At 45.6% G+C, this 25365-nt stretch overlaps 1 long non-coding RNA gene and 1 pseudogene across 1 annotated transcript; both read left to right on the top strand.

Annotated features, from left to right (window-relative positions):
* The first annotated feature begins 4021 nt into the window (after positions 1-4021).
* On the top strand, positions 4022-8371 carry LOC101082312 (annotated as a pseudogene).
* A 13867-nt stretch (positions 8372-22238) lies between these two features.
* Positions 22239-24668, top strand: LOC123385329. Its single transcript, XR_006597651.1, has 3 exons — positions 22239-22483; positions 23568-24088; positions 24541-24668. It is a non-coding gene; the product is annotated as an uncharacterized LOC123385329 (long non-coding RNA).
* The last annotated feature ends 697 nt before the right edge of the window (positions 24669-25365 follow it).

Genomic DNA, 25365 nt, shown 5'->3' on the forward strand with positions numbered 1-25365 from the left:
TCACCAGGGCCTTGAGTGTGGAGCATGGCCACTTCTGGCTCTGGCTGAGGATTGGGCAGCGAGGGCTGCGCTCCCTGCTCAGCACTTGACTCTACCTCTCTCTACTCTCAGACTCAGCAGGGCTCACCCCGGGGTGATGCGTGGCAATTATGTCCTGACTGCAGAGGGCCCAGGAGATCATGGGATCAGAGGGGCACAAGCAAGAAAGGGTCAGAGAGCTAGCAGGGAGGGATTCAACACTGGGGAGGAATCCAGACAAGAGTTGATGACCCTATTTCCTTCCTATGTGCACCCTTTCCCCAATCTCTCCAGCCATCATGAGGAATCCAAGAAAAGGACCCACAAGACCACACCTAGGGGTCAGTCTGTGGTGCCAGAGCCCTGCCTATGATGTTCCACTGGGAGGATCCACTTATAGCAGATAGATGAGTCCTAAGCACAGATGGTCACCTCTGTCCACTATGCAGCCCCTGAAACTGTTCCTCCAGGACCTGTGTCCTGAATTGTTCCTCTGAGTCACTCCCACCTGTACTCTTTCCTGGCTCCCTCTACCTGCCCCTATGCTTCCTAGAGTTTCTTTGTGGATCATATGCAAAAGGAGATGTGGATCCCTCTTGACCTTTTGGGCAGAGGGGACAGGTCATTCTCAGGGCAGCTGTGCCCACTGGTTCGATCCTACCTCCAAGATTTGCCTTGCCCAGTCTCTCAGGGCACAGCCCAAAAGACCATTTAGAGCAGAGCATGTGGACTGTGCCCTGTGGCCTCACTTTGCCTCTTTGATCCAGCTCCCTTCCGCAGGGTGGCCACTGCCCTGTAGATTTAGAGGAAGGGATGGTCAACGTGATTTCCCTGTAATCAGGCTGCTTGAGGGGAGGGAAATAAGGAAACAGGTTTTGCATTTGGGCAAAGAACAAGTGGACACATGAAGCAGGGAAAGGTTGGGGAAGGCAGGGCCTGGGGATTTTCTGTTGATTCTACCACCTCTGTGTGACCATCATGGAGGGCGGCTGCTTTCTCACTCTTGAACCTAATCTGTTTATATGTTGGTCCTCGGTCTGGGGCAGCCTGGGATATTCACCCTGCCCCACGTTGAGGCGCTCTGACCATGTCACAACCAGAGTAAAGGCCATGCAGGTCTGCGGTTGTTCCCGCTGTCTCCTGGGGTGGTCCTCCCAGAGGGAACATCAGTTCTAGTTCCTTGGGATCAAAATGGTTGCCTCATATGTCACTGGTGCATTTGCTGGAGAAAGAGCATGAAAGTCATGCGTTAATTTCTCAAATGCCTACTTTAAATGTTGGTGTCCAAACAAGTGATTTCCACTAATTTACCTTAATAAGAAGAATTCCCTTGAGCAGTGAGCTTCCTAGGCATATAAAGTGGAACAAAAATTCAAAGGGAGGCCCCTGTCTGGGAGGGTTCCATGTGGGTGTTGGGGGGAGGTGGTGCGGTGGCATCTCAAGGTGCAGAGGGTGGACAGACCGCCTCACCTAGGAAGTCTTAATAACTCCTACACCTCAAGAGAACCTTGCTACAGCATTGCCTGCCTTGCCTGGTCCAGTCCCTGCTAAGATCGGGGCAGGAAGGCCCTGGCAGCCTCAGACAAGCAGCACTTGGGGACAAGCTCTGATTCCAGGTGCGTGTGGGCCAGGAAGGAGGAGGGAAGGCCAAGTGCAGTCTGCAAGCCTGGGCCAGGGGTGAGGTTGGAGGGCAAGGTCAGGCCTCTATGAAGGTGGAGTGCTCCTGAGTCAGGTCAAGTGCAGACCCTGCCGCAGCCCACTTTTTCTAGACAGGACCTGCTGGTCACCTGGGCTTTCTGATGTGCCTTCCAGTTAGGAGCTGCTGGCTCAGCACTACAGGAAGGGGGAAGCTGAGCTGCAGGTGGAGTCAGTGCCTGTGGCAGAGGGGCCAGAAAGCAGCCACTTGTGCACAGGTGCTTATGCAGGTGGGGAGCCGGACAGCTAGGGAGAAGGAGCTGTGTTTGTGACCATTGCCTGACCTGGAACAACAAGCAACAGGGACATGTCTTTCAGGGAGGGTCTGTACTCTGCTGGGGGATGGGTCGAGGCTTGAGAGGAAGGAAGACATTGAATTGCTGCTCCAGGGTGTTGTCCTTGATCATGGGGCCCTTTCCTGCTCCTGTCTGGTGGTTGGTGGAAGCAGAGGGATGCTGAGGGATCATGGGGGGAGACTAGCAAGGGCTGGAAAAAGGGTGAGAGAGGAAAAAAGTGAGGGTACTGGGCCACTTGGGTGGTTCAGTGGGTTAAGCATTCCACCTTGGTTCAGGTCATGATCTCATGGTTCGTGGGTCAAGCCCCGAGTCAAGCTGTCTGCTGTCACCACAGAGCCCACTTCAGATCCTCTGTCTCCCCCTGTCTCTTAAATAAATTAATAAAGAGAATTAAAGAAAAAGGAAAAAATATTGTATTTAAAAAATGAGGGTTCTATCCTCCTTCACAGAAAGGCCAAGCCGAGATTGCAGCATCTGAAGAGAAGTCCTGAGTCTCACAAAGCAACATTCTGCACCAGTTGGGCTTCTACTGGCTTCTCTTTTCCCCCAGAACTTGTGACCTTCAAGACCTGGATCAACACTAGATGGCAGCACAGGGCACTTAACTGCCTCACTGTACTCTCCACTGAGAGCCAGCACCACCTGCAGCTCTGGGAGGAGGCCTTTTGGTATTTTCTGGACCATTCAGATCTCCAGATGAAGGCAGCCCCAGCTCATGTCACATGAAGCAGAAGAGCCGCCCACCGAGCTGATCCGACCTACAGAATGAGAGAGAATTAAAAGGTGGTTGTTGGGTTTTTTTAATTTGAGAGAGGGAGAGAGAGAGAGCGCGCGCACGCAGAGGGGAGAGAGGCAGAGGAAGAGAGGGAGAGAATCTTAAGCAGGCTCCATGCTCAGCAGGCAGTCTGATGGGGGGCTCCATCCCACAACCCTGGGTCATGACCTGAGCTGAAATCAAGAGCCTGACGCTCAACCACCTGAGCCGCTCAGGTGCCCCTAAGAAGTGGTTGTTTTATTTGTAGATTTTTGGTTACCTAGCAACAGGTCACAGGAATATGTACCATACAATGTGCTGCTTGCTATTAGTATGTTTTATTTATTGTCTGTCTTTCCTATCAGATGGTCAGCATTAGGAGAATATATGTTCTGTTTCATTAAATGAGTACAGGGCCTAACACAGAGATTGGCACAGAGGCATTCACTTAGTATACTTGGAAATAGGAGGGAAGGAAGGAAGGAAGGAAGGAAGGAAGGAAGGAACGAAGGAAGGCTGTGACCAGAATTCCTTAACGTTTACTTTGAGGCTGGAAAGAGGAAAGTTCATGGGTGTTTGGTGTGGTGGGTCCTGTACACATGTGGCTGCATCTGCATGTGTTCCTATGTGAGTTTAGAGCCTGCCTGTTGGTCTTGGTTGCCTGAGAAAGCAACCAGGGCTATGCACAGTGTCTCCTGCACTCACGTTTCAATCAATTGGGAACTGTAGACAGGCAGCGCTTAACCACCAGATGCCTTTAAGATGTCTGGGACTCAGGAAGGGGCTTTTCCTGTTGTAGGTCATTAGCACAGCCACAGGGATTAAGGCCCTTGGGAGCTCCTGACTGGCTGACCTCAAATTTCTTGGTTAGCCATCAGGGTAGAAATGAGATTTGACCTTGGGTACCAGAGGTCCTGACTCAAGTGTTATGGGTAGCAGACGGTGAGACCTGAAGTGGTCAGGAGAGAAGATTGTGGCATTTACAGCACTAAAGGAAAGAGCCAGTATCCCAGCCTCCAGCATCAGAGGCAGCAGCAAGACCAAGTGACAGGGACTCCTAGGCCCAAGGTCCTCTGTGGAAAGTGCCAGCATGTGTACTGGAGCATCCAGCATGTTTGTGGGTCTGGCTACAGATCCAGGAATCAACCTTAATGGCCTAGAGACCTTTTTCTTCTGTCAGGCCAGAGTCCCTGGTTATTCAATGGGGAGGAAACATCAGTGTCAGTGTAGATTTGGGGAAACACTTTATAAGCCAAACATGACCCAAGGGGTCTGCCCCCTGTATGTAGAGCCCTATCCTTATGCAGTGTGCAGAGACCTTGGGGAGGTCCTGGCTAAGCAGGTAAAAGGGGAGCTTGGGGCTTCTGTCTTCAGCACTGTGGCCACCCTGAGGCATTGTCACTCTGCTCTGTTTCTCACTGAACAACACTGGTGGAAGGGTGGGCAGAATGTAGAAAGTTACCATGCACACATGCTCAGGGGGAAGCATGGCTGAAAAATGACTTTGGAAGAGCTGAAATGTGAACCTCAGGCTGATTTCTGGCACACAGACTACAATGATCAAAAATCAAAACAAAAACAAACCGGCTAATGGGAAGAATCTGGTTTTCAGAGTTACCACATTATAAGATTGAGATGACCAGTTTTCAACAACAACAAAACACAAAGTATACAACGAAACAGGAAAATATGATTCATTGAAACAACAAAGAAAACCTAGAAAACATCCCTGTGAAAAATCAGAATGTGGACTTACTAGAAGTACGTTATTTATTTTTAAAAATTGTTTTTAAAGTTGATTATTTTTGAGAGAGAGAGAGAGAGAGAAACAGAGAGAAACAGAGTGTGAGCAGGGAGAGGCAGAGAGAGAGGGAGATACAGAATCCAAAGCAAACTCCGGGCTCTGAGCTGTCAGCACAGAGCCCGACACGGGGCTCGAACCCACATACCATGAGATCATGACCTGAGCTGAAGTCAGATGCTTAATCGACTGAGCCACCCAGGTGTCCATAGACAAGTACTTTAAACCAACTGTCTATAAGATGCTCAAAGAATTAAAGGAAATCACAAAAAATCAAGACATTGAGCTAAGAATAAAATAAAATATCAACAAAGAGATACAAAGCACGAAAAGAAACTGAAAGTCCAGTGCTGATATGTACAATAACTGTAATGGAAAAATTTATGAGAGGTTTCAAGAGCAGATTACAGTAATCAGAACATAGAATCACTGAGCATGAACATAGGACAATTGAAGTGATCACAACTGAGGAACCAAATGAAAAACACTAAAGACAAGTGAACAGAGCCTAGGGGAGCACTGAGACACCAGAAAGGGGACCCACATATGCATTGTGGGAGTCCCAGACAGAAGACAGAGAATAAAGTAAGAGAGATTATTTGAAGAAACAATGGCTGAAAACTTGATCCAAATTGATGAAAGATGTAAATATAAACATCCAGGAAGAACAGTAAATTCCATTTAAGATGAACGCAAAGACATCCACACCAAGACACATTATAATGAAACTGTTGAAAACCAAAGGCAAAGAAAGAGTCTTGAAAGCACTAAGAGAAAAGGGACTCATTGTATACAAGCATTCCTTTAAAAAATGGCAGGTTTGTCATCAGAAACCCTAGAGACCAGAAGGCAATGGGCTGATACGCCGTGTGCTGAAAGAAAAATATTCAATTAAGAATCCTATATCTGCAAAATGGGTCTTCAGAGTGAGCGAGCAATGATGACATTCGCTGGTCAACAAAGGCTGACAGAATTCATTTCCACCATAGTTTCCCTGCAAGGTCTGCAAAGGGAATCCTTCAGGATGAAAGGACACTGGACAGTCACTGAAGCTGTGTGAAGAAATACAGACCTCAGTGAAGGTAAATAAATGGGCAATTATAAACGTAGTATTAGTGTGACTTTGGTTTGTAACTCTAGTGTTTGTTGTCTACATGATTTTTTTTTAATTTTTTTAACGTTTATTTATTTTTGAGACAGAGAGAGACAGAGCATGAACAGGGTAGGGGCAGAGAGAGAGGGAGACACAGAATCTGAAACAGGCTCCAGGCTCTGAGCTGTCAGCACAGAGCCCGACGTGGGGCTCGAACCCACGGACCATGAGATCATGACTTGAGCCGAAGTCGGACCCTTAACCGACCAAGCCATCCAGGCGCCCCTTATCTACATGATTTAAATGACTGATACATGAAAGAAAAAGCCACTATTATCATACCTTTGAATTGTAACTCCACTTTTTGTTTTTGACTTGATTTGACAAATACACGAAAACAATTATTAGTCTGTTTTGGGACAGTGTACAAAGATGTAATTTTCTGACATCAATTACTGCAAGGGGATCAGATGGAGCTGTATAAAATGAGACTTTTGGTCTGTTATTGAAGATAAGCTTGTAGAAATACACATTAGAGGGCTATACTTTTAGGATGTGTAATGTGATCCCCATGGTAAACACAAAGAAAATGTCTATAGAGTAATATATGTAAAAGGAAATAAGAAGGAATTAAACCATTTCACTAAAAAATGAAACTAAACAAACACTAAAACAATAAATCCAGAAATGAGGAACAACATAATTATAAGGCATGTAGAAAATAGCCAAATATCAGAGACATGTCCCTCCTTATCAGCAATTACTTTGAATCTAAATGAATTAAATGCTCCAATCAAAACCAGACGCTTGGCAGAACGGTGACAGAAAGATGATCTAACTCTATGTTGTCTAAAAGAGACTCACTTTATCCAAAAACACAAATAGTTTGACAGTGAAAAGAAGGAAAAGGTATCCCCTGCCCACAGTAACCAAGAGAGAACTGGAGTATTTCTTCTGATATCAGACCAAATAGACTTTAAATCAAAGAAATTTAGAAGAGACAAAAAAGAATAGTAAATATTAATAAAAGTTTTAATATAGCAGGAAGATATAACAATGATAAAGTTCTAGAATTTAATAACAGATCAACAAACTATGTGAGCAAAACTTGATAGAAGGGAGAGGTAGGGATCAGCAATAGTAGCTGGAGAATTCACTCTCCCATTCTCAAAGCTGGATAGAGCACCCCGCAGAAGAAAAGTAGAGAAACACAGATCTGGAGCAACATAAACCAGCTAGATCTGACACACATGTACCCAGCACTCCACCCACAAATAACAGAATACACGTTCTTCTCCAGCGCACATGGGACGTTGTCCAGGATACACCATATGTTAGACCACAAACTAAGACTCAACAGTATTAAAAAGGAGCTATCAGACAAACTATCTTTTCCTACCACAATGGGATACAGTTAGAAATCAAAACCAAAAGGAAAACTGGAAAATTGACAAAGTGGAGGAAATCAAACACACTCTTAACCAATGGGCCCAAAGAAATCCCAAGTGAACTATTTAAAAAATATTTATATCGGTGACCAACTCCTTCCTTAGCGAGGGTTCTGCTCACCCCCTCGGTTCCCTGTCCTCCTTCCTTCTGCCAGGAGAACTGGCCCTGTGGTCGAGACTGAGGAGAAGCAGAGAAAGGACAGTAAGGGTGAAGAAAGACCTGGCTGCGTCTTGGGGGGCTTCTGTAGTGCCAGAAGGGGAGGTGGCAGAAGGTACAGGTGGTTCACACCTTGTGGAGGACAGTGCGTGGGCAGGGTCTCCCTTCCAGCTCTTTCTTCCTGACACCTCAGGTGCAGAAGAGTAATCTCTCCTTTAGTGAACTATGTGTCCTCTTCTGCTGTCTGCCTTCCCTGGAAAATGGCTTCAAAATTAGCATTTTTGCCACCTGATCCAACTTACATGCTGATGTATGATGAATGTGGAAGCCTCTGGACTTTACATCAATCACAACCAGCAGACTGGCAGCACTCTTCCAGACAAAGAGATGCTATTAGAGTTTACTGACTAGAACCAATAAAGGCAGCAGAATTCCTGCATGTTTATGCTTGTTCACCCAATGTCAAGTACACTTTATTCTTCTCACATGAAAGTGCCGTTGATCTTGGTCAGATGAGCAGCTTTACATAAGACTGGGATCACGGAGTAATAGTCATATGTTCTCATAGGATTATTCTGGGATGGCGCAAGGTCTGGGAAACCAACAGAGAAGAACCTCTGTGCGGATATAGAAGCTGCTTGGCTTGCTCTTAGGACAAGATATGGATAACGCCCTGAAAATGTGATTCTATAATGGCCAAATTAGAGAGAGACAGTACCATCTGTGGATCTTGCGGCTTGGTGTAAGAGTGCTTGCATAATTCTTCATTCCCCTTTGACCTCGGCAATGCCAGTCGCTTTTCCTGATACCATGAAGACCTACTGTTTGGATGCATTCCCAAACATTGACAAAGTCTCTAAGATAACCTCTCCAGTATTAACAATTTACGGGACCGAAGGTGAAGTCAGTGACTTTTCACATGGCCTCACATTGTTTGAGTCTTCCCAAAGACCCGTGGATCCTCTGTGGGTAAAAGGGACCATCACAATGATAAGGAACATGAGGAACAGCACCTTGAAAGGTTGAAACAGTTTGGATCACAGGAACCGGTCAATTTGCAAATTAGTCTGTATATTTGTATACTGGGTTTTCCTTTCTTGCTGTGCTGAATTCCTTTGTAAATAACATGAAGCCTGAAGGTTTTGTTTGCAAATCATGTGAGCTGCCTTCATAAATGTACCGGTAATGAATTGTAAACAGACTTAATGGAGGCTTTAATTACCAGAACCGGAAACTGGAGATAACAGTACCATGCAATCAGGTTATGTAATTTGTATTTTTTCTGTGAATTTTTTTAAACATTAAAATAAGTACTGTGTAAGATTTTAATTCTATAAAACCAAATGCTGTAAAATTATTGCCAGCAATTTTTGCATAGCAGAAACAAATTTATAAATATTTTTAAAACATCTCAGGGCAATGGGTGGCTCAATCAGTAAAGCATCCGACTTGATTTCAGCTCAGGTCTTGTTTTGTGAATCCTAGCTCCACATCAGGCTCTGTGCTGACAGTGCAGAGCCTGCTTGTGATTCTCTCTCTCTGTCCCTCCCCTGCTCTCTCTCTCTCTCTTTCTCTCTCTCTCTCTCAAAAGAAATAAACTTTTAAAATATTTTGAAAACATCTTAATGTCCTAAATCATCATCACCAGGTATACAAATATAATATTTAGTCAATAAAAAGGTGTATATCTAAAACAATTCAAGAACTCATAATAAGATTAACTGTGGTAAATGTGCAAGTTCATTATAGATACAGGCTTACACCCTGTTGTATACAGATAGAGGCTTAAATGGTTATCTTATTGGAAAATACACTGAGTTTTCTGTATTCCCTGGTTATCATACATTGTCTCCTTTAAAAATAATGTCAAGTATTAATTTTTATGCCATCTATTAATTTACCAACTAGTTACCTTGTAAATGAGAAGTCATGATAGTACTGAATTTCAGCTAGTTAGGATTTACAGGTTTGGCCCTGTGAGACAACCACTTAAAATTCCCATTGTTGTCATTTAAATGGAATTTAGAACTTCAAGAATGATTCTGTATGCAATGCTCTTTCAAATTTTGACAAATCTCACGGAATTGAAGTACTCCTCATTATAAGAACACCTGAGAGTCCATTAGATGTTCTTCAAGACCACAAACAGGCTGGCTATTTGGCTGTTGAAATTTTGACCTATTTTTAGTAAGACCTATTGGTTTAGAATACTAACTGAGAATTTCATGGGTTCCCTCCTGGATACAGGAGATAAGAGAACATTTCACTCATAACATTTATATTATGCAATGCAAACAAAATTAAATTGTTTTTCCTTGGATGAATCCTGTCTGAATAAAACAATGAAAGAAAAAGAAAAAGAGGGGTGCCTGGGTGGCTCAGTTAGTTGAGCATCTGATTTCTGATTGCAGCTCAGGTCATGAACTCCTGGTCATGAGATTGAGCCCTGCTTTGGGGCTCCATGCTGAAGGTGGTGCCTGCTCAAGTTTCTCTCTGCCCACTTCCCCACTCACCCACCCACACTATAAATAAGTAACTAAATAAATAACCAAATAAATAGCTTTAAAGAATTACAAAAAGAAAAAAGAACAGTATGTAGTCTAATTTGTAAATGAATGAATATTGAAATAATACACACTGGATATATTTTAAAGCCTTTTTTCTTGCTTGTTCTCCGGTTACATCTAAAACTATAGTGCATGATTCCCTTCAAAGTATATCAAGTATTGTGAATACTTTGGTCCAGATGTGTCAAATTAACAGTAAAATAACAAGTATACCACCAAAAAAATCATTGGAAAATATTTAGAGACACCTGAAAACAAAACTCCATATATCCAAACTTATAGAATACAGGGAAAACAAGGCTAATGGGAAAATTTATAGCTGAAAATGCTTATATCAAAAAAGATCTCAAATCAACAACCAAACTCTACAACTTAAGAACTAGTAAAAAGAACAACAAAGTAAACACAAGGCTAGCAGAAGAAAGTTAGGAATCAGTATTATATCAAAGATAAATAATAGGAGTAGAAAAGTAATCTTCTAGGAATTGGAATAGGAATAGCAGAGACAATAGAGAGAATAGAATAGAAGAGAAGAGAGATAAATAATAGGAGTCGAAAAGGGAATAGAAAAGTAATCTGGAAAATCAATGAAACCAAAAACTGGTTCTTTGCAAAGATCAATAACATTCACAAAGCTTTACCTAGACTGACTAATGACATAAAGAGAGAAAACACACTACTAAAATCAGAAAGGAAAGTGTAGATACTATTACCTATTCTACAGAAATAAAAAGGATTATAAGACAGTACTGTAAACAACTGTATGCAAACAAACTGGAAAACCTAGATGAAATGGATAGATTCCCTGAAACTAAAACCTACCAAGACACAATTATAAGAAAATAGAATATCTGAATAGACCTATAACTAGAAAGGGTACACTTGACAAAGAAAAGCCTTGGACCTCATGGCTTTACTGGTGAGCTTTACCACACATCTACAGAATGAACACCAACACTTTTCAAACTCTTCCCAAAAATTTGAAGCAAAGGGAAACTCTTCTGAAGTCATTCTATAAAGCTAGCATGGTCTTGATACCAAAGCCAGACAAAGATACTACAAGGAAAGAAAGCTACTGATCAATATCCCTGATGAATATTGGTGCAAAACTCAACAAAATACTAGCGAATTGAATTCAGAAGCATATTAAAATGGTTATACACCAAGACCAAGTGGGATTTATTCGTGGAATGCAAGGATGTATCAACATAGGAAATCAATCAAGGTGATACATCACATTAAAAAAATTAAGGTGAAAAAAACCACATGGTCATCTCAATGTTCAATGCAGAAAAAGAAAAAATTCAACATCCCTTCCTTATAAAAGCACTTATTCAACAAGGAAGAAAAGGAAATTATCCCAAAATAATAAAATCCAATGATGAATACCCCACAGTGAACATCAATGTTGAAAGCCTAAAAACTTTCCAAGATTAGGAATAAGGCAAGGATGTCTGCTCTCATCATTTTTGTTCAACATAGTATTGGAAGCTATAGCCTGAGTAGTTAGCCAAGAAAAAGATGTAAAAGGTATCCAGACTGGAAAGGAAGGAATGAATTGATCTCTGTTTCATTACATAAACTTCTCTGTAGAAACTCCAGAAAAAATCCAACCAAAAAAAAAAAAAAAAAGAAAGAAAAGAAAAGAAAAGAAAATGATAAAGTTAATAAATGAATTCAGCGAAGTTGCAGGATACAAAATCACATGAAAAAATCATGTGCATTTTTATTCAGTCACAATGAACAGTTCAAAAGGACATTAAGAAAACACTTCTATTTACAACAGCATGAATAAAACTGTGGGATCTGACCTCACGAAGGAGGCAAAAACTTGTACAGGGAAGACTAAGAAAACTGCTGAAAGAAATTCATGAAGACATTAAGAAAAGGAAAGACTTGGGGCGCCTGGGTGGCGCAGTCGGTTAAGCGTCCGACTTCAGCCAGGTCACGATCTCGCGGTCCGTGAGTTCGAGCCCCGCGTTGGGCTCTGGGCTGATGGCTCAGAGCCTGGAGCCTGCTTCCAATTCTGTGTTTCCCTCTCTCTCTGCCCCTCCCCCATTCAAGCTCTGTCTCTCTCTGTCTCAAAAATAAATAAACATTAAAAAAAAATTAAAAAAAAAAAAGGAAAGACTTTTCTACGTTGAAAGACTTAACATTTTTGATTTGTTAATATTACCCAAAGCCATCAACAGATTCAATGCAATCCCTATCAGAATCCATATGATATATTTTGCAGAAATAGAAAAATTCATTCTTAAAATCATATGGAATTTTATTTGGGGTCAAGAGACCCCAAAAGCCAAAACATTCATGAAAAAGAACAAAGGCCTAACTCTGAAATTCTTAATTTTGAAACTTATATAAAGCTACAGAAATCAAAGCATTGTGGTAGTGGCATAAAAATAGATATACAGACTTAAGCAGAAACAGAGTCCAGAAAATCACCTTTGGATGTATGGTCAAGTGATTATTGCCAAGGGTGCCAAGACCATTTATTGTGAAAAGACAGTCATTTCAACAAATGATACTGGGAAAACTGGATATCCACATGCAAAAGAATACAGTTGACCCATACCTAAGACCGCACTCAAATTACTCTAAAAATGGATGAAAAACCTAATCCTCAGGGCAAAAACTATAAAAATCTTAGAAGAAAAACTTAGGGCAAAGCTTCACAACATTAGCTCTGACAGTGATTTCTTGAATGTGACATGAAAGTCATAGGCAACAAAAGAAAAAATAGTCAAATGGGTCCTCGTGAAAATTTCAAACTTCTGTGCATTGAAGAACAGTATCAAGAGAGGAAGAATGTAACCCATAGAATGGGAGAAAATAGTTCCAACTCACAAATCTGATAAGGGATTAATATTCAGAACACATAGACAGCTCCTGAGACGAAAAAAGACCAACAACCCAATTAAAAAGTGGGCTGGGGACTTGAACAGATATTTCTCCAAAGAAGATATATAATGGCCAACAAGCACGTGAGAAGATATGCAACATCAATAATCCTTAGGTAAATGCAAATCAAAACCACAGTGAGATACCAGTTCTTAGGGGAAGAAGTGGTTTCTTCCAGCCTTCGTACAAGGGGACAAATGAGGGTCCATCGATACCACTTCACACCAAATAGAATGGCTACTCTTTTAAAAATGACAAAATAACAAGTGCCAGTGAACAGGAAAAGAAATTGGAACCCTTGTACACTGTTGGGAATGTAAAATGAGCAGCCACTATGGAAAACGGTATGAAGCTTCCTCAAAAAATTAAACATAGAATTATTGTATGATCCACCCACTCCATTTGTGAGTATATACCCAAAAGAATTGAAAGAAGAGACATGAACAGGTGTTTATAAGCCCATACTTATAAGCAGCATTATTTACAAGAGCCAAAAGAATTAAGCAACCCATTGTCCATCAATAGATGAAGGGATAAGCAAAATAAGGTGTATACCTACAATGGAATACAATACAGCCTTACAAAGAAGGAACAACCTGATACACGCTACAGCACAGATGAACCTTGAGAAGATTGTGCTAATTGAAATACACCAGCCACCAAAACACAAGTACTGTATGATTGCACTTACATATGGGATCTAGAATAGCCCAATCCATAGAGACAGGAACTAGAATGGCATTTTGCAGAGGATGTGACAAGGGGATAATGACGGAATTTTGTTGAATGGATAAAGAGTTTCAGTCTTGATTATAAGAGTTGAAGACAGATGGTGTTGACGGTAGTCTTGGAGTATAAATGTACTTAATACACTGGACAGTACACCTAAAAATGGTTAAGATGGTAAATCTTACATTTTATGCTTTAAAACTATGATAAATTTGGTCATTGATGCTAACTACCATCATTTTCTAAACATTAAAAATGAAGTAAATGAATCATTTTAGAGAAGCAGGGAGGGGCCATCTGATTAAGGTTTATGGATCTAGACGTCAGGGGCATGCAGGGATATTCCCTCCAAGGTAAGACACTGATTATTGCGAGTTGCATCTCTCACTGCAAAGAAGGAAGGACATGGCTCAGGGGACACGTGGGGTTCCAGCAACATTTCACCCCTAGGGGTTATGTTTGGCCCACGTCTGGATGACCTAGAGGGATGCTAGCTTTGAGTGGGGCCAGAACAGAAAGATCCAGGCCATCCTACATTCAGATACCATCTATTGGACCTCTTGATGGTAGAAGGGTCGATGCTGGGAAAGGATGCAGTGTGGAGCTAAAGGAAAGCACTAGTAGGAGAATCACATGCTGGCACCTCAGGTATTGTAGTAAGGTCATGCCATCCACAAAGAGTAGTAGATTCCCTTTTAGAATAAAAGTGCCATGTGGTGTGTTTCAGGACCTGGTAAGACAGAACCCTTGTCCATGGGACACCAAGCAGGCACATGATTAAAAATGACCATATGCAGGGCTCCTGGTGGCTCAGTCTGTGAAGTGTCTGACTCTAGATTTCGGCTCAGGGCATGATCTCACAATTCATGAGATAGAGTTCTGGATTGGGCGCAGTGCTGAGCATGGAGGCTGCTTAGGATTCTCTCTCTCCCTCTCTCTGTACCTCCCCCCACTCATTCTCTCTCTCTACGCCCACTCAAAATAAATTAATAAACTTTTAAAAATGACCCTATGTGCTAGGTTCTGTGTAACACACTAAGTCATCAATTAGCCAGGTCCGCATCAGTCCATCCTAAATGGAATGGTCTCTCGGCACTGAAGCCTGAATCATTCACCAGCAAACACCCACCCACGAACAGGAAATGAAACACTGAGCTGATAAGTTGACTTCATCAAGCCTTTATCACTGGTCAGCCCAGGACTGGTGGAATGGGCGCATGAATGGAGTGACCACATGGCAGAGACAAAGCCACATATGGATCCAGCAGCCATGATTCCCATTTGGTCTACTGCTACCTCTGAATGTCCACCCTGTCAGAAACAGAGGCCAACACTGGGCCCTGCTATAACACCATCTCTTTAGGTGATTAACTGTCCATGAAGTGACAAGTTGACTGCATTGAGCCCCTTCCATCTTGGAAGGGCCAGAGACTCATCCTCACAGGGACAGATACCTATCCCATGTGTGCGCTCCTGTTTCCTGCCCACACAGCCAGTGCCACTATCTAGGGGCTATCAAAATGCATGATCCACAGGCTCAGAATTGCTCTCAACACGGTATGTAGCTGGGAGACCCCTCACAGTGAAGGAGGTGCAGGATGTGCCGTGACTATGGGATCCACCTGTCATGTTACATTTCAGATGGTCCAGATATAGTCAGCCACACAGAATGGCCCTTCTAGGGCACAAGCTGTCAGCTTTGAGAAAATACTCCAAAGGGATGGGTGCCATTTTCCAGAAGACAATGTATTTATTGAATGAGATTTCTCTATATAGTGCTGTGGTCTCATGAAGAAGAGTATGTGAGTCCAGGACCCAAGGGGTGGAAACAGGTATCGATCCACATACCGTTGCTTCCAATCAGCCACTGGAGAAATTTTGCTTCTTTTGTCTGCATTTCTCAACACGGCAGGTTGGAGGTCCTGGAATAAGGATCGACTGAACCTCATACACATTATGGCTGCCACCAGGGATGTTTGGACTCCCTGTGCCCAGGGCAGGAGTCTGCTCTTCTCCAGGCAGAAGTAATCCACCCTGATCCTCAGGAGGGGGTCAGGGTCCTCTTACACAACTGGGATAAGAGTAAATGTAGGGGGAACCCGGGTAAGACGCGGATGCCTGCTGGTTCTTCCTTGTCCCATTGTAACTATGAAGGGACAAGTGCAGGAACCCAGCCTGACAAGGTCTTCATTTCCAGCGGCCCAGACCGCTCAGGTAGGAAGGTTGGGGTCACGCTCCCAGATAAGTCACAAGGGCCCCCACACCTGGGCTCTGCAATCCATGGCAGTATTTGTGCAGAGGCCCTACTTCCCATGGGCTGAGTCACACAGTAACAGGTCTGGGACATGAAGGCGGGCTGGTTTCTGGGCGGCATGGGGCTGTCTGATGGCTGACTGTAGCTGAGGACTCCTCTCTGGCCTTGCTCACCTTCACGTAGGTTGCCTGGTGGTCTGTGATAGTGCAACACACCTGTCTCCTCTGGACCATCATGTGGGGCCGGACTGGCATCTCGGTCTGCTGGCCCTTCCAGAATTTTTTGTCTCCCTCTCCTATGCTCTGACAGGTGTTTGATAATATCATGGTGAATTTAACCCTGTCTTGTTTTGGAACCTGCTCCCCGGAGGACTAACAAAATCTTTCCATCTGTAAAGCAACCACCCACTACTTATTCCTTCTGTAAATTCCTCTTCTTTGTCCAGCTTCTCCCTTCAGCCTCTGCTCCAGGGCATTTGTCTTATAGTATCTTGAGAACAAAGAGGAGTTTGTTGTTTTAAGCCACTGTGAGCGTCGTCTGTTACACAGTAATAGATTGCTAGTAAAGCTCTCTAAAACTTATTTTATTCTACATCTCTTTTATTTCCTTGCACTTGAGTTTTTCAATGTTTATTTTTATTTTTGAGAGAGAGAAAGAGAGTGAGACACAGAGTGTGTGCAGGGGAGGGGTAGAGAGAGGGAGACATAGAATCCGAAGCAGGCTACAGGCTCTGAGCTGTCAGCACAGAGCCTGACACGGAGCTCGAACCCATGAACCACGAGATCCTGACATGAGCCAAAGTCGGACTTTTAACCAACTGAGCCACCCAGGCACCCCTCCTTGCACTTTGAAAATGTTGTCTGTATTCACTGCCTTCAATTCTGCTCCTTTATTTTCTTGCTCTTGTTTTCTATTGTGTTTTGTCTCTCCTTGCACCAGTCTGCTCCCCCTTTCCCTTCCTCTGTCTTTATTATAGATGATTCTAAACATATACGATAAAAGATTCCAAATGAATAAAACAATACTATATGGTGATGTGGAAACGAAGCATATCTGGACTTAGAGGTTGCAGGTATAGTAACAAGGTACATGGAATTCAAGTAAAGGAAATCAAGTTATTAATAGGGTCAGACCTGGGCAGTCCTGCAACCAGGCTGTGATATTCACACTATTGCCTGCCCTTCAGGTGAAAGAGCTGCCTCTCAGTTTTCATTTTCAGAGCAATTGGAACAGCAACAAAGACACATGCACACGCCTGGTGAAAGGTTACACTGGTACAAACACTTTGGAAATCAAACTGGCGTGCGCTGGTCTGGTTACAGCACATCCCGCGTACAGTCTAGCAATCCTACTCCTGATCATACACTCAGGAGGATTTCTGGCCCATTAAAATGAAATACCAAAGTTCATGCCAAGGATACTTTGTAAGAACTATTTGCATTGGAATAAAACCACAGCCAATTATTCTGAACCGTGTTACAGAGAGGATACAGAATATCATACACATTTGATCTTTTGGTCATTTGATCTTTTGCTCACTGGCACCTCATTAATTTCTGGCATACAATGTTGCATATGGTGTGCAGGCAATTCTATCTCGTGAAGGATTTGATGGGGCACATTAACCTCACATTCAACTGGTTCAATGTATTCACAGAATGAAAAAGTACATTGTTGCTCAATGCAAATTAAGCTGGAAATCATACAAAGGAATAACCACTGATGAAATTGCAGATTTGAATGGAATGACAACAAGCAGAATTGCCTAAAATATTTTAGGACAGAGTAACTGTGTTTTTCAAAATTTGTTGATGCCTGGGGCACCTGGGTGGGCTCAGTCGGTTAAGCGTCCGACTTCAGCTCAGGTCACAATCTCGCGGTCCGTGAGTTCGAGCCCCGCGTCGGGCTCTGGGCTGATGGTTCAGAGCCTGGAGCCTGCTTCCGATTCTGTGTCTCCCTCTCTCTCTGCCCCTCCCCCGTTCATGCGCTGTCTCTCTCTGTCTCAAAAATAAATTAAAAAAAAAAGTTTAAAAAAATTAAAAAAATAAAATAATAAAATAAAATTTTTGATGCCTAAATCTCTTTTACCAAATCTCATTGAAGACCATAGTGAGAGATGTTAAGTTTATATGAATGTTCAATAAATTTCTCATTATTACTTTCCAAAGACAAGTTTGAAGCATTCAGTAAAAATAATGGGTGAAAGAAACATTTGACTTACAAACCCGGGCAGATTCCAAGATGGTTGCCTTAGCCAACCTCAGGTTGTTCATATTCTCCCAGTTGTCGGATCAAACAGTAATCTGGTGCTGGTGTGAAGGGACTTTGCATGTGCAGTTAAGGGTCATATCAGCTGAGTTAAAACAGGAGGGTTATCATGGGTAATCCTGACCTCATCAGGAGAGCCCTTAATAGGATCGGGTTCTTCCTGAGTGAAGGCCTGGCATAATGAACAGGACTCACCGTGAGAGAGGCCTTGACCATGGAAAGGGCCACCGGGCAAGCAGTGCTGGTGGCCACAGGAGCTGACAGCAGCATCCCACTGACATTGTGCAAGGAAGTGGACCCTTGCAGGGGGAGGACCGCAGTCCTCCAACTCCAGGAAATGGAATTCTGCCAACAGCTCTGTTCAAGCTTGGAGGGGATGGTGAGCGCTAGGTGCAAACACTGCCTGTGACACACCGGAGAGAACCCTCAGCATCACACTGGACTGCTGACCTGCAGAACTGGGACACATGGATGGCTGCTGTCGTAAGTCACTATGGTTGTGGGAATTTGTTCTGCGGCAATAGGAAACCACTGCACAGCCTCAGTGTACATAGAGGTCTTGCCCCCGGAATGAAGCTATGAAACTTCATGCATACTAGTGGCATGAAAAAAATCTTTCCTCATTTTTGCTTATGTATTTTTCATTTTATGATTTTGTATAATGGAATTAAATTCTTTAATTTTTTTTTTAAATTTGTCTTTTATTTTTTGAGAAAGAGAGACAGACAGATCATGAGTGGGGGATGGACAGCGAGAGAGAGAAGTAGATACAGAATCTGAAGCAGGCTCCAGGCTCTGACTGTCAGCACAGAGCCTGACATGGGGCTCGAATTCATGAACTGTGAGATTATGACCTGAGTGGAAGTCGGACGCATAACGGACTGATGCCACCCAGGCACCCCTGGAATTAAATTATAATAGCATATTTCATTCATTCATTCATTCATTTAAAACCAACTAATTTTAGTGTTTACCATTCACCAGGAATGGCTTTCTATGCTGGGGATACAGCTTTCACCAAAAGAGCCCAAAGCCCCTGTGCTCATGGGCCCTACATTCTAGAGGCTTCCCAAGAGTGGGACGCGGTCACTGGAGCATTTTCAGTGAACACATGACACAACCTGACTCACATTAGCAGGGTCGCTGACTCCTGCAAGGAGAAGAGCCCCAGGTGGCAGGTGATGAGGTGGCACCAGGGCCACAATCCAGGAGGGAGAGGATGGTGGAGACTTAGGGGAGGAGAGGGCCTGAGGGATGAGAGAGACATAGAGAAGGGCTGCAGACACAGGGTGAGGAAAAGAAGCAGAGGGAAAGAATTCTAAACCAGTGGAATTCTCAGATTTAAATATGTTGTTATACAGATTTTTAATAAACCTCTATCTACAGGGCTTAGCAAGAAATTCTTTGCATCTACTGTTTACTGTACTCTGGGGGCTGCCTGAAAACCAATTACCTTCTTACATTAATCAGGGTGGAGAAAATGGTACCAATAACACCCCAATAAAATATTCCTTAGGTTTTCATTCACAACCACAGGCAGTGCACGAACACTGGTGAAGGGCGTTTTCACTGCACTAAATACGTGCCACTTTGAAGGAATTGATGGTTGCATACTATGGTCGAAATATACTGTATTAATGATATTTTCTGTATTCTTGATGCTCTGACATTTGTGACTCCCATCACTGGGGAGACACTGTTCATCCCCTGGCTGGACAATTCTTAGAGACAGCTAAGTGCTTGCCCCGGAGCATGCCTTTCCTTTGCAAACTCAACAATCCAATCCAGATGCCACATTCTGAACCATCTCTCTGTCAGGCGCATACACTCCAGGAGGCAATATTCCTCTGCTCCAAAGACCCAGGGTCAGCTACCAGCCTTCTAGAGAGAACTCCCATCTCCCAGAGCCCACCAATAACGTTATTCAGACTGGTCAGTTCTAAACTGTTTCCCCAGCCCCTCCTTCCCTTTCTCAAGGAAAACACAATCAAGGCTCTGAGCCATGCTTTCTTCCTCTCCTTCTGCCCCCACTTGGTCCTGTGTGGTGTGCCCTGCCCCTCCCCTCGGGAAATGTAAGTGATAAAAGAAATCTTCCCGCAGTGGCATCAGCCTCTCCAGCTGTCACTTAGTCCCCTTGATAAACAAAGGCCCAGGCACAGATCATATACAGTAGCAAACTGTACTTCTATGTGCTGCTTTGTGTTGAGGATTGTCTGGGACTCACAAAGCTATGGAATGAAGATCATTTTAAAATACAAAAGCTCGGGGCGCCTGGGTGGCTCAGTCGGTTGAGCGTCCGACTTCAGCTCAGGTCACGATCTCGCAGTCCGTGAGTTCGAGCCCCGCGTGGGGCTTTGGGCTGATGGCTCAGAGCCTGGAGCCTGCTTCCGATTCTGTGTCTCCCTCTCTCTCTGCCCCTCCCCCGTTCATGCTCTGTCTCTCTCTGTCTCAAAAATAAATTTAAAAAAAAAACGTTAAAAAAATACAAAAGCTCTACACCATGGTTTGGGAAAGTGAAAATTACAGCTTTAGTTATTGCAAGCCTATGAAAACAAATGTATCTAGGAAGGATAAAACCACTACTTTGACAGATTAGATTTGGATCATTCAGTGGTGACCAAGATGATGGTTAATAAACAAAAAGCAAACAGGCCTCTGTGAGATTCTCTAGCTGGTGCCTCAGGCACAGGTGCCCCAGGTTTCAAGAGGAAACCATTGTTTCTCTACCAACCATCCCGAAGCCAGCTCAGTCTCTGACATCAAATTCCCTGGGACGAAGTTTCCTTCTAGAACAGTCCAGGAGGTTATTTCCTTCCCTGTGCGGAAGCTTTTTATGTGGATGTAGTCCCAGTAGTTTATTTGTGCTTTGGTTTCCCTTGCCTCAGGGAACACATCTAGAAAGAAGTTGTTACTCCCCATGTCAAAGAAATTAGCGTGTGTGTTCTTTTCCAGGATTTTTATGGTTTCAGGCCATTTTGGCCTTTAATCCACTTTGCATTTATTTTTGTGTATGGGTGTGAGAAGTGGTCCCTATTCTTTCTTTGGCATGTTGCCTTCCTGATGAGAGCACCTGGTGATGTATGGAATTGTTGAATCACTTTGTTGTACTCGGAAACTAATATAACACTGTATGTTATCTGACTGGAATTTAAATAAAAACAATGAATAAGTAAGTAAATAAATAGGTAAGTCAGTCAGTCAGTCAGTCCAGGGAGAGAGATAAGGGGTTAGAGGAAAGGAGTCCAGTTCAGGGGGGTGGGGGAGGGGGTGTTTCCAGGAAGGGAAGTGAGGAGAAAGGGCTGAGCCCAGTGTGCTGTCTCTACCTGGCACCTTCAGAAAGTCCCTGGACCAGAACTCAGAGAAACAGTGTGACAAAGAGAGCTCCCTGCAAGAGGAGAGGGGTCAGGGCCCAGTCCCTTGTCCCCAAGAGGGTGTGGCTCTCAGGGTGGAAGGTGCAAGGGCACAGAGGCAGGGAAGCCTAGTGTTGGGAGTCCCCATCTCCCCTGGTTTCACTTCTCCCTGTCACAGCCTGTGTCAGGTCCCCCTGTCTGGGATTCATGAAGGCGCCCCTGTTCACACTCCCATTGCCTGTCTGGTTTCTAGAGAAGACTATCATATCAGCTTCACCGCGTTCCCTGGCCTGTCCTGGCCACAGACAGGCTGGGACTTAGATTCTCCCGGGGGATGGGGATCCTGGGGCCTTGAACCTGCCTCCTGGTGCTTTCAGGGACCTGGCCATGACCCTGACCTGGGCCAGTGAGTGTGAGGTCAGAAGGAAAGAGCCTGTTATGTGTAGGAGCAAAGGGACCGCCTGGTGGGGACGCTGGACCACTGGGGAAGGGGGCCACTGCCCCCACTCCACACCCCCACCCACCCCTGCCCAGGCCTGGGCCATCCTCCCCTTGAGTCCTTCTTGCGACTCCGCCCTGCTCTCCGCCCCCCGGTGGAGTGCCCCTCGCCCTGCCCTCCCGGCTGCCTCCATCTGGGACCCGGCTCCGGGCCTGGAGGAGGGTCGGGCGGGGTCTCAGCCCCTTTGTGCCCACAGTTCCCACTCCTTGAGGTGTTTCCACACCGCGGTGTCCCGGACCGGTTGCGGGGAGGCGCTGTATGTCTCGGTGGGCCAAGTGGACCACACGCAGTTCCTGCGATTCCACAGCGACGCCGCTAGTCCGAGGGTAGAGCTGTGGGCGCCGTGGGTGGAGCAGGAGGGACACAGTTTGGGACGAGCAGACGGAGATCGCCAAGGTGCACGCACAGACCTCCCGACCGAACCTGCACACCGCCCTCCGCCACTGCGACCAGAGCGAGTCCGGTGAATGACCCGGGCCAAGGTCCAGGTGACGAGTCCCTGAACCCCCCTTGGACCTGCTGAGGTCTCTCTGAGCTCCGGGTCCGAGATTCACCCCGACGCCAGGAGACCTTCGCGGCCCCCACCCAGGATGAGCCCGCGGGGGTTCACTCGGATTTTATCTAGTTTCTGGGTCTTTGACCAATCACTGCGGGTAGGTATCCTGAGGAGTGAGGCCAGGAGAGCCTGGCTGCAGGGCTGGGGGGTGGGGGACGGCTGCGGTGGTGGGGCGGGGGGGGGGGGGGTTGGCTAGCTAGCTGGTGGGCGGGGATGCCCGCGAGGCTGGGTGAGAGAGTGGGCGGGGCCAGGGCCTCACCTTCCAAGGGACTTCTGGCTGCAACTTAGGGTTCGATGCGAACCACCTCGGCGGGTGTGAGCAATTCGCTGGGAGGGCGCCGATTACAGCCCCCTGAAGGAGGACCTGCACTCCTGGAGGGCAGCGGAGGAGGCGGCTCGGATCCTGGGCGCCAGTGGGAGGCGGCCTGAGCAGCCGAGCACTACCGGGTGTTACCTGCAGAGGGAGTGCGTGCGGGGGCTCCGCCTGTACCTAGAGAGAGGGAAAGAGACCTTGTAGGAAGCAGGTTTGTGGGGCCGCCAGGCGTCCTGATCTGCGGGGGCAGGTGCTGTACGTCCTGCTGGCCCCACCGAAAGGGAGGAAAATAGGATTGACACCAGAATTCTTCCCTGTCCCCCTCCTTGGGTCCTGAGGGTGAGGAGTTCCCCTGGTCTTTCAGATCCTGTGTCAGAGAGAGACTGGCTCGCAGGACCCATCTTTCTCTCAGGACAGAGGGGATCCAGTCTCTGTGGAGATGGAGAGAAATATCTCTGAAAGAATTCAATAGCAGGTTTCCTTGACCCTGGTATTCACCTTGGGCACCCCCAGGTGACGTCCTCCCTCAGGCCTTGCTCTCTGTCCCATGCCCAACTTCATTGGAGGGCTGACTCCAGGTGTTTTGAGCCACTGGGCCTCCTCTACCAGGTCAGGACTAGAAGTCTCTGTTCCCTCACTCAGGGACCCTGAGCCTCCTCCCCTAGGCTGTCTTACTTACCCTGCCTCCAGACCTTCCCAAGGGATGGGAAGTTATCCCAGATCCTGGAGCTCAGGCTGGAATGTGAGTCTTGCACTCCCCTGCCCACCCCATTGTCCTCTCCATTCTCAAAATGGTCACATGAGTGCTGCTTCGGTGGCCCCCGGGGGATGATGCAAAGTTCCTAAAGTCTCTGACCCTTCTCCTCAGATCCTCCACAGACACATGTGACCTGCCACCCCATCTCTGACCATGAGGGGACCCTGAGGTGAAGGGCTGTAGGCTTCTACCGGACAGAGATTACTGTGACCTGGCAGCGTGATGGGGAGGACCTGACCCAGGACACGGAGCTTGTGGACACCAGGCCTGCTGAGCCGGGACCTTCCAGAAATGGGCGGCTGTAGTGGTGCCTTCTGGGAGAGGAGCAGAGATACATGTGCCTGTGCAGCACGGGAGGCTGCAGGATCCCGTCAGCCTGAGATGGGGTAAGAAGGGGGATGAAGGGGTGGATTCTATCCACAGACAGCAGAATTCATGACACCTTCTGTAGACCTTCAGCGGCATCACAGCTGAGGCCCAGTGGTCAGAACTCTCACCTTCCCTTTCGTTCCCGGAGCCCCCGCGTCACTCCAACATCCCCATCATGGGAATCATTGCTGGTCTGGCTGTCCTTGGAGCTGTGGTCACTGGACCTGGGACCTGGAGGAGGAAGAGCTCCAGCAGGGAAAGGGGTGAGGTCAGAGTTTTCTTGCACCAGGTTGCTGGGAGAGTGGCGGGGGGAGGGGGGGAGGGGTTCAAGCCATATGTAATTTTCCAGTGTCTTGCCCCAGTCCTGAGAGGCACCATCGACACACATGTGCTTACCCAGTTGGACCCTGTTTGCTAATACTCTTTCGAAAATCACACCTGAAAAAGAGACAAAACGTTCACCTCGATGCTTCTGGTGATGGGACCTGATTCCCAGCAGTCACAGGACAGAGGGGAGGCCCTGCTGCACACAGACCTCCAGGAGGCTTTGATCTAGTTTCCACATGTCCTCTTACCTCACATTGTGTAATCTTGCCCTAGGTCTGTAGTTAAAGTTCTGGAAATTTCTTTGGAGGCCAAAATTTCAGGAGTCCCTTTAGGACCTCAGGGCCTAAGCCTTCTCCCTGGCTTCTGATACGATGTTTTGTTCTCACAGGGGAAAAGATGGAGCTACACTCAGTCTGCAAGTAAGTATGGACGGGGTGATCCCTGAGACCCTGGGTAGTGCAGACGGGGCCCCATGAGGAGCTACCCACCCCATAGCTCCCTTGTCTCATCTCCTGGAGGCTCTGACCACGTCCTGTTGTACTGTGGCTGTGACAGTGCCCAGGGCTCTGATGTGTCTCTCAAGGCTTCTAAAGGTGAGACCTTCAGGGTGCCTGGGTAGCTTAGTCGGTTAAGCATCTGACTTCGGCTTGGGTCATGATCTCAGAGTTCGTGAGTTCGAGCCCCACATCAGGCTCTGTGCTGACAGTGTGGAGCCTGGAGCCTGTTTAGACTCTCTGTCTCCCTCTCTCTCTGCCCCTCCCCCACTGGCTCTCCCTCCCTCCCTTCCTCCCTCCCTTTTTCCTTCAAAAATAAATAAGCATTTTATATATATATATGTATATATATATATATAATTGTCAAATTATATATAAAGGTGAGACCTTGGAGGGGCTAAAGTGGGGAGGCGCACAGGGGATGAGATTGGGTTAAGGGGATCCTCTGGACTTGGATATTTGAGTGTGTGGAGGGTTTTGACAAATGTCACCACTTAGAATGACTGACTTGAATTTGTTCATGATTATTTTTTGTCACAGTGTGAGCCAGCTGCCTCGTGGGGGACTGAGTGATATAATGTTTCCCTCTCTCTCTCTGCCCCTCCCCCATTCTCTCCCTCCTTCTGTCCCTCCCTCCCTCTCTCTCTTCTCAAAAATAAACAAACATTCAATATATACATATGTCAAATTATATATATATATATATATATATATATATA

Source organism: Felis catus, chromosome B2, assembly GCF_018350175.1.
Source record: "Felis catus isolate Fca126 chromosome B2, F.catus_Fca126_mat1.0, whole genome shotgun sequence".
NCBI lineage: Eukaryota > Metazoa > Chordata > Mammalia > Carnivora > Felidae > Felis > Felis catus.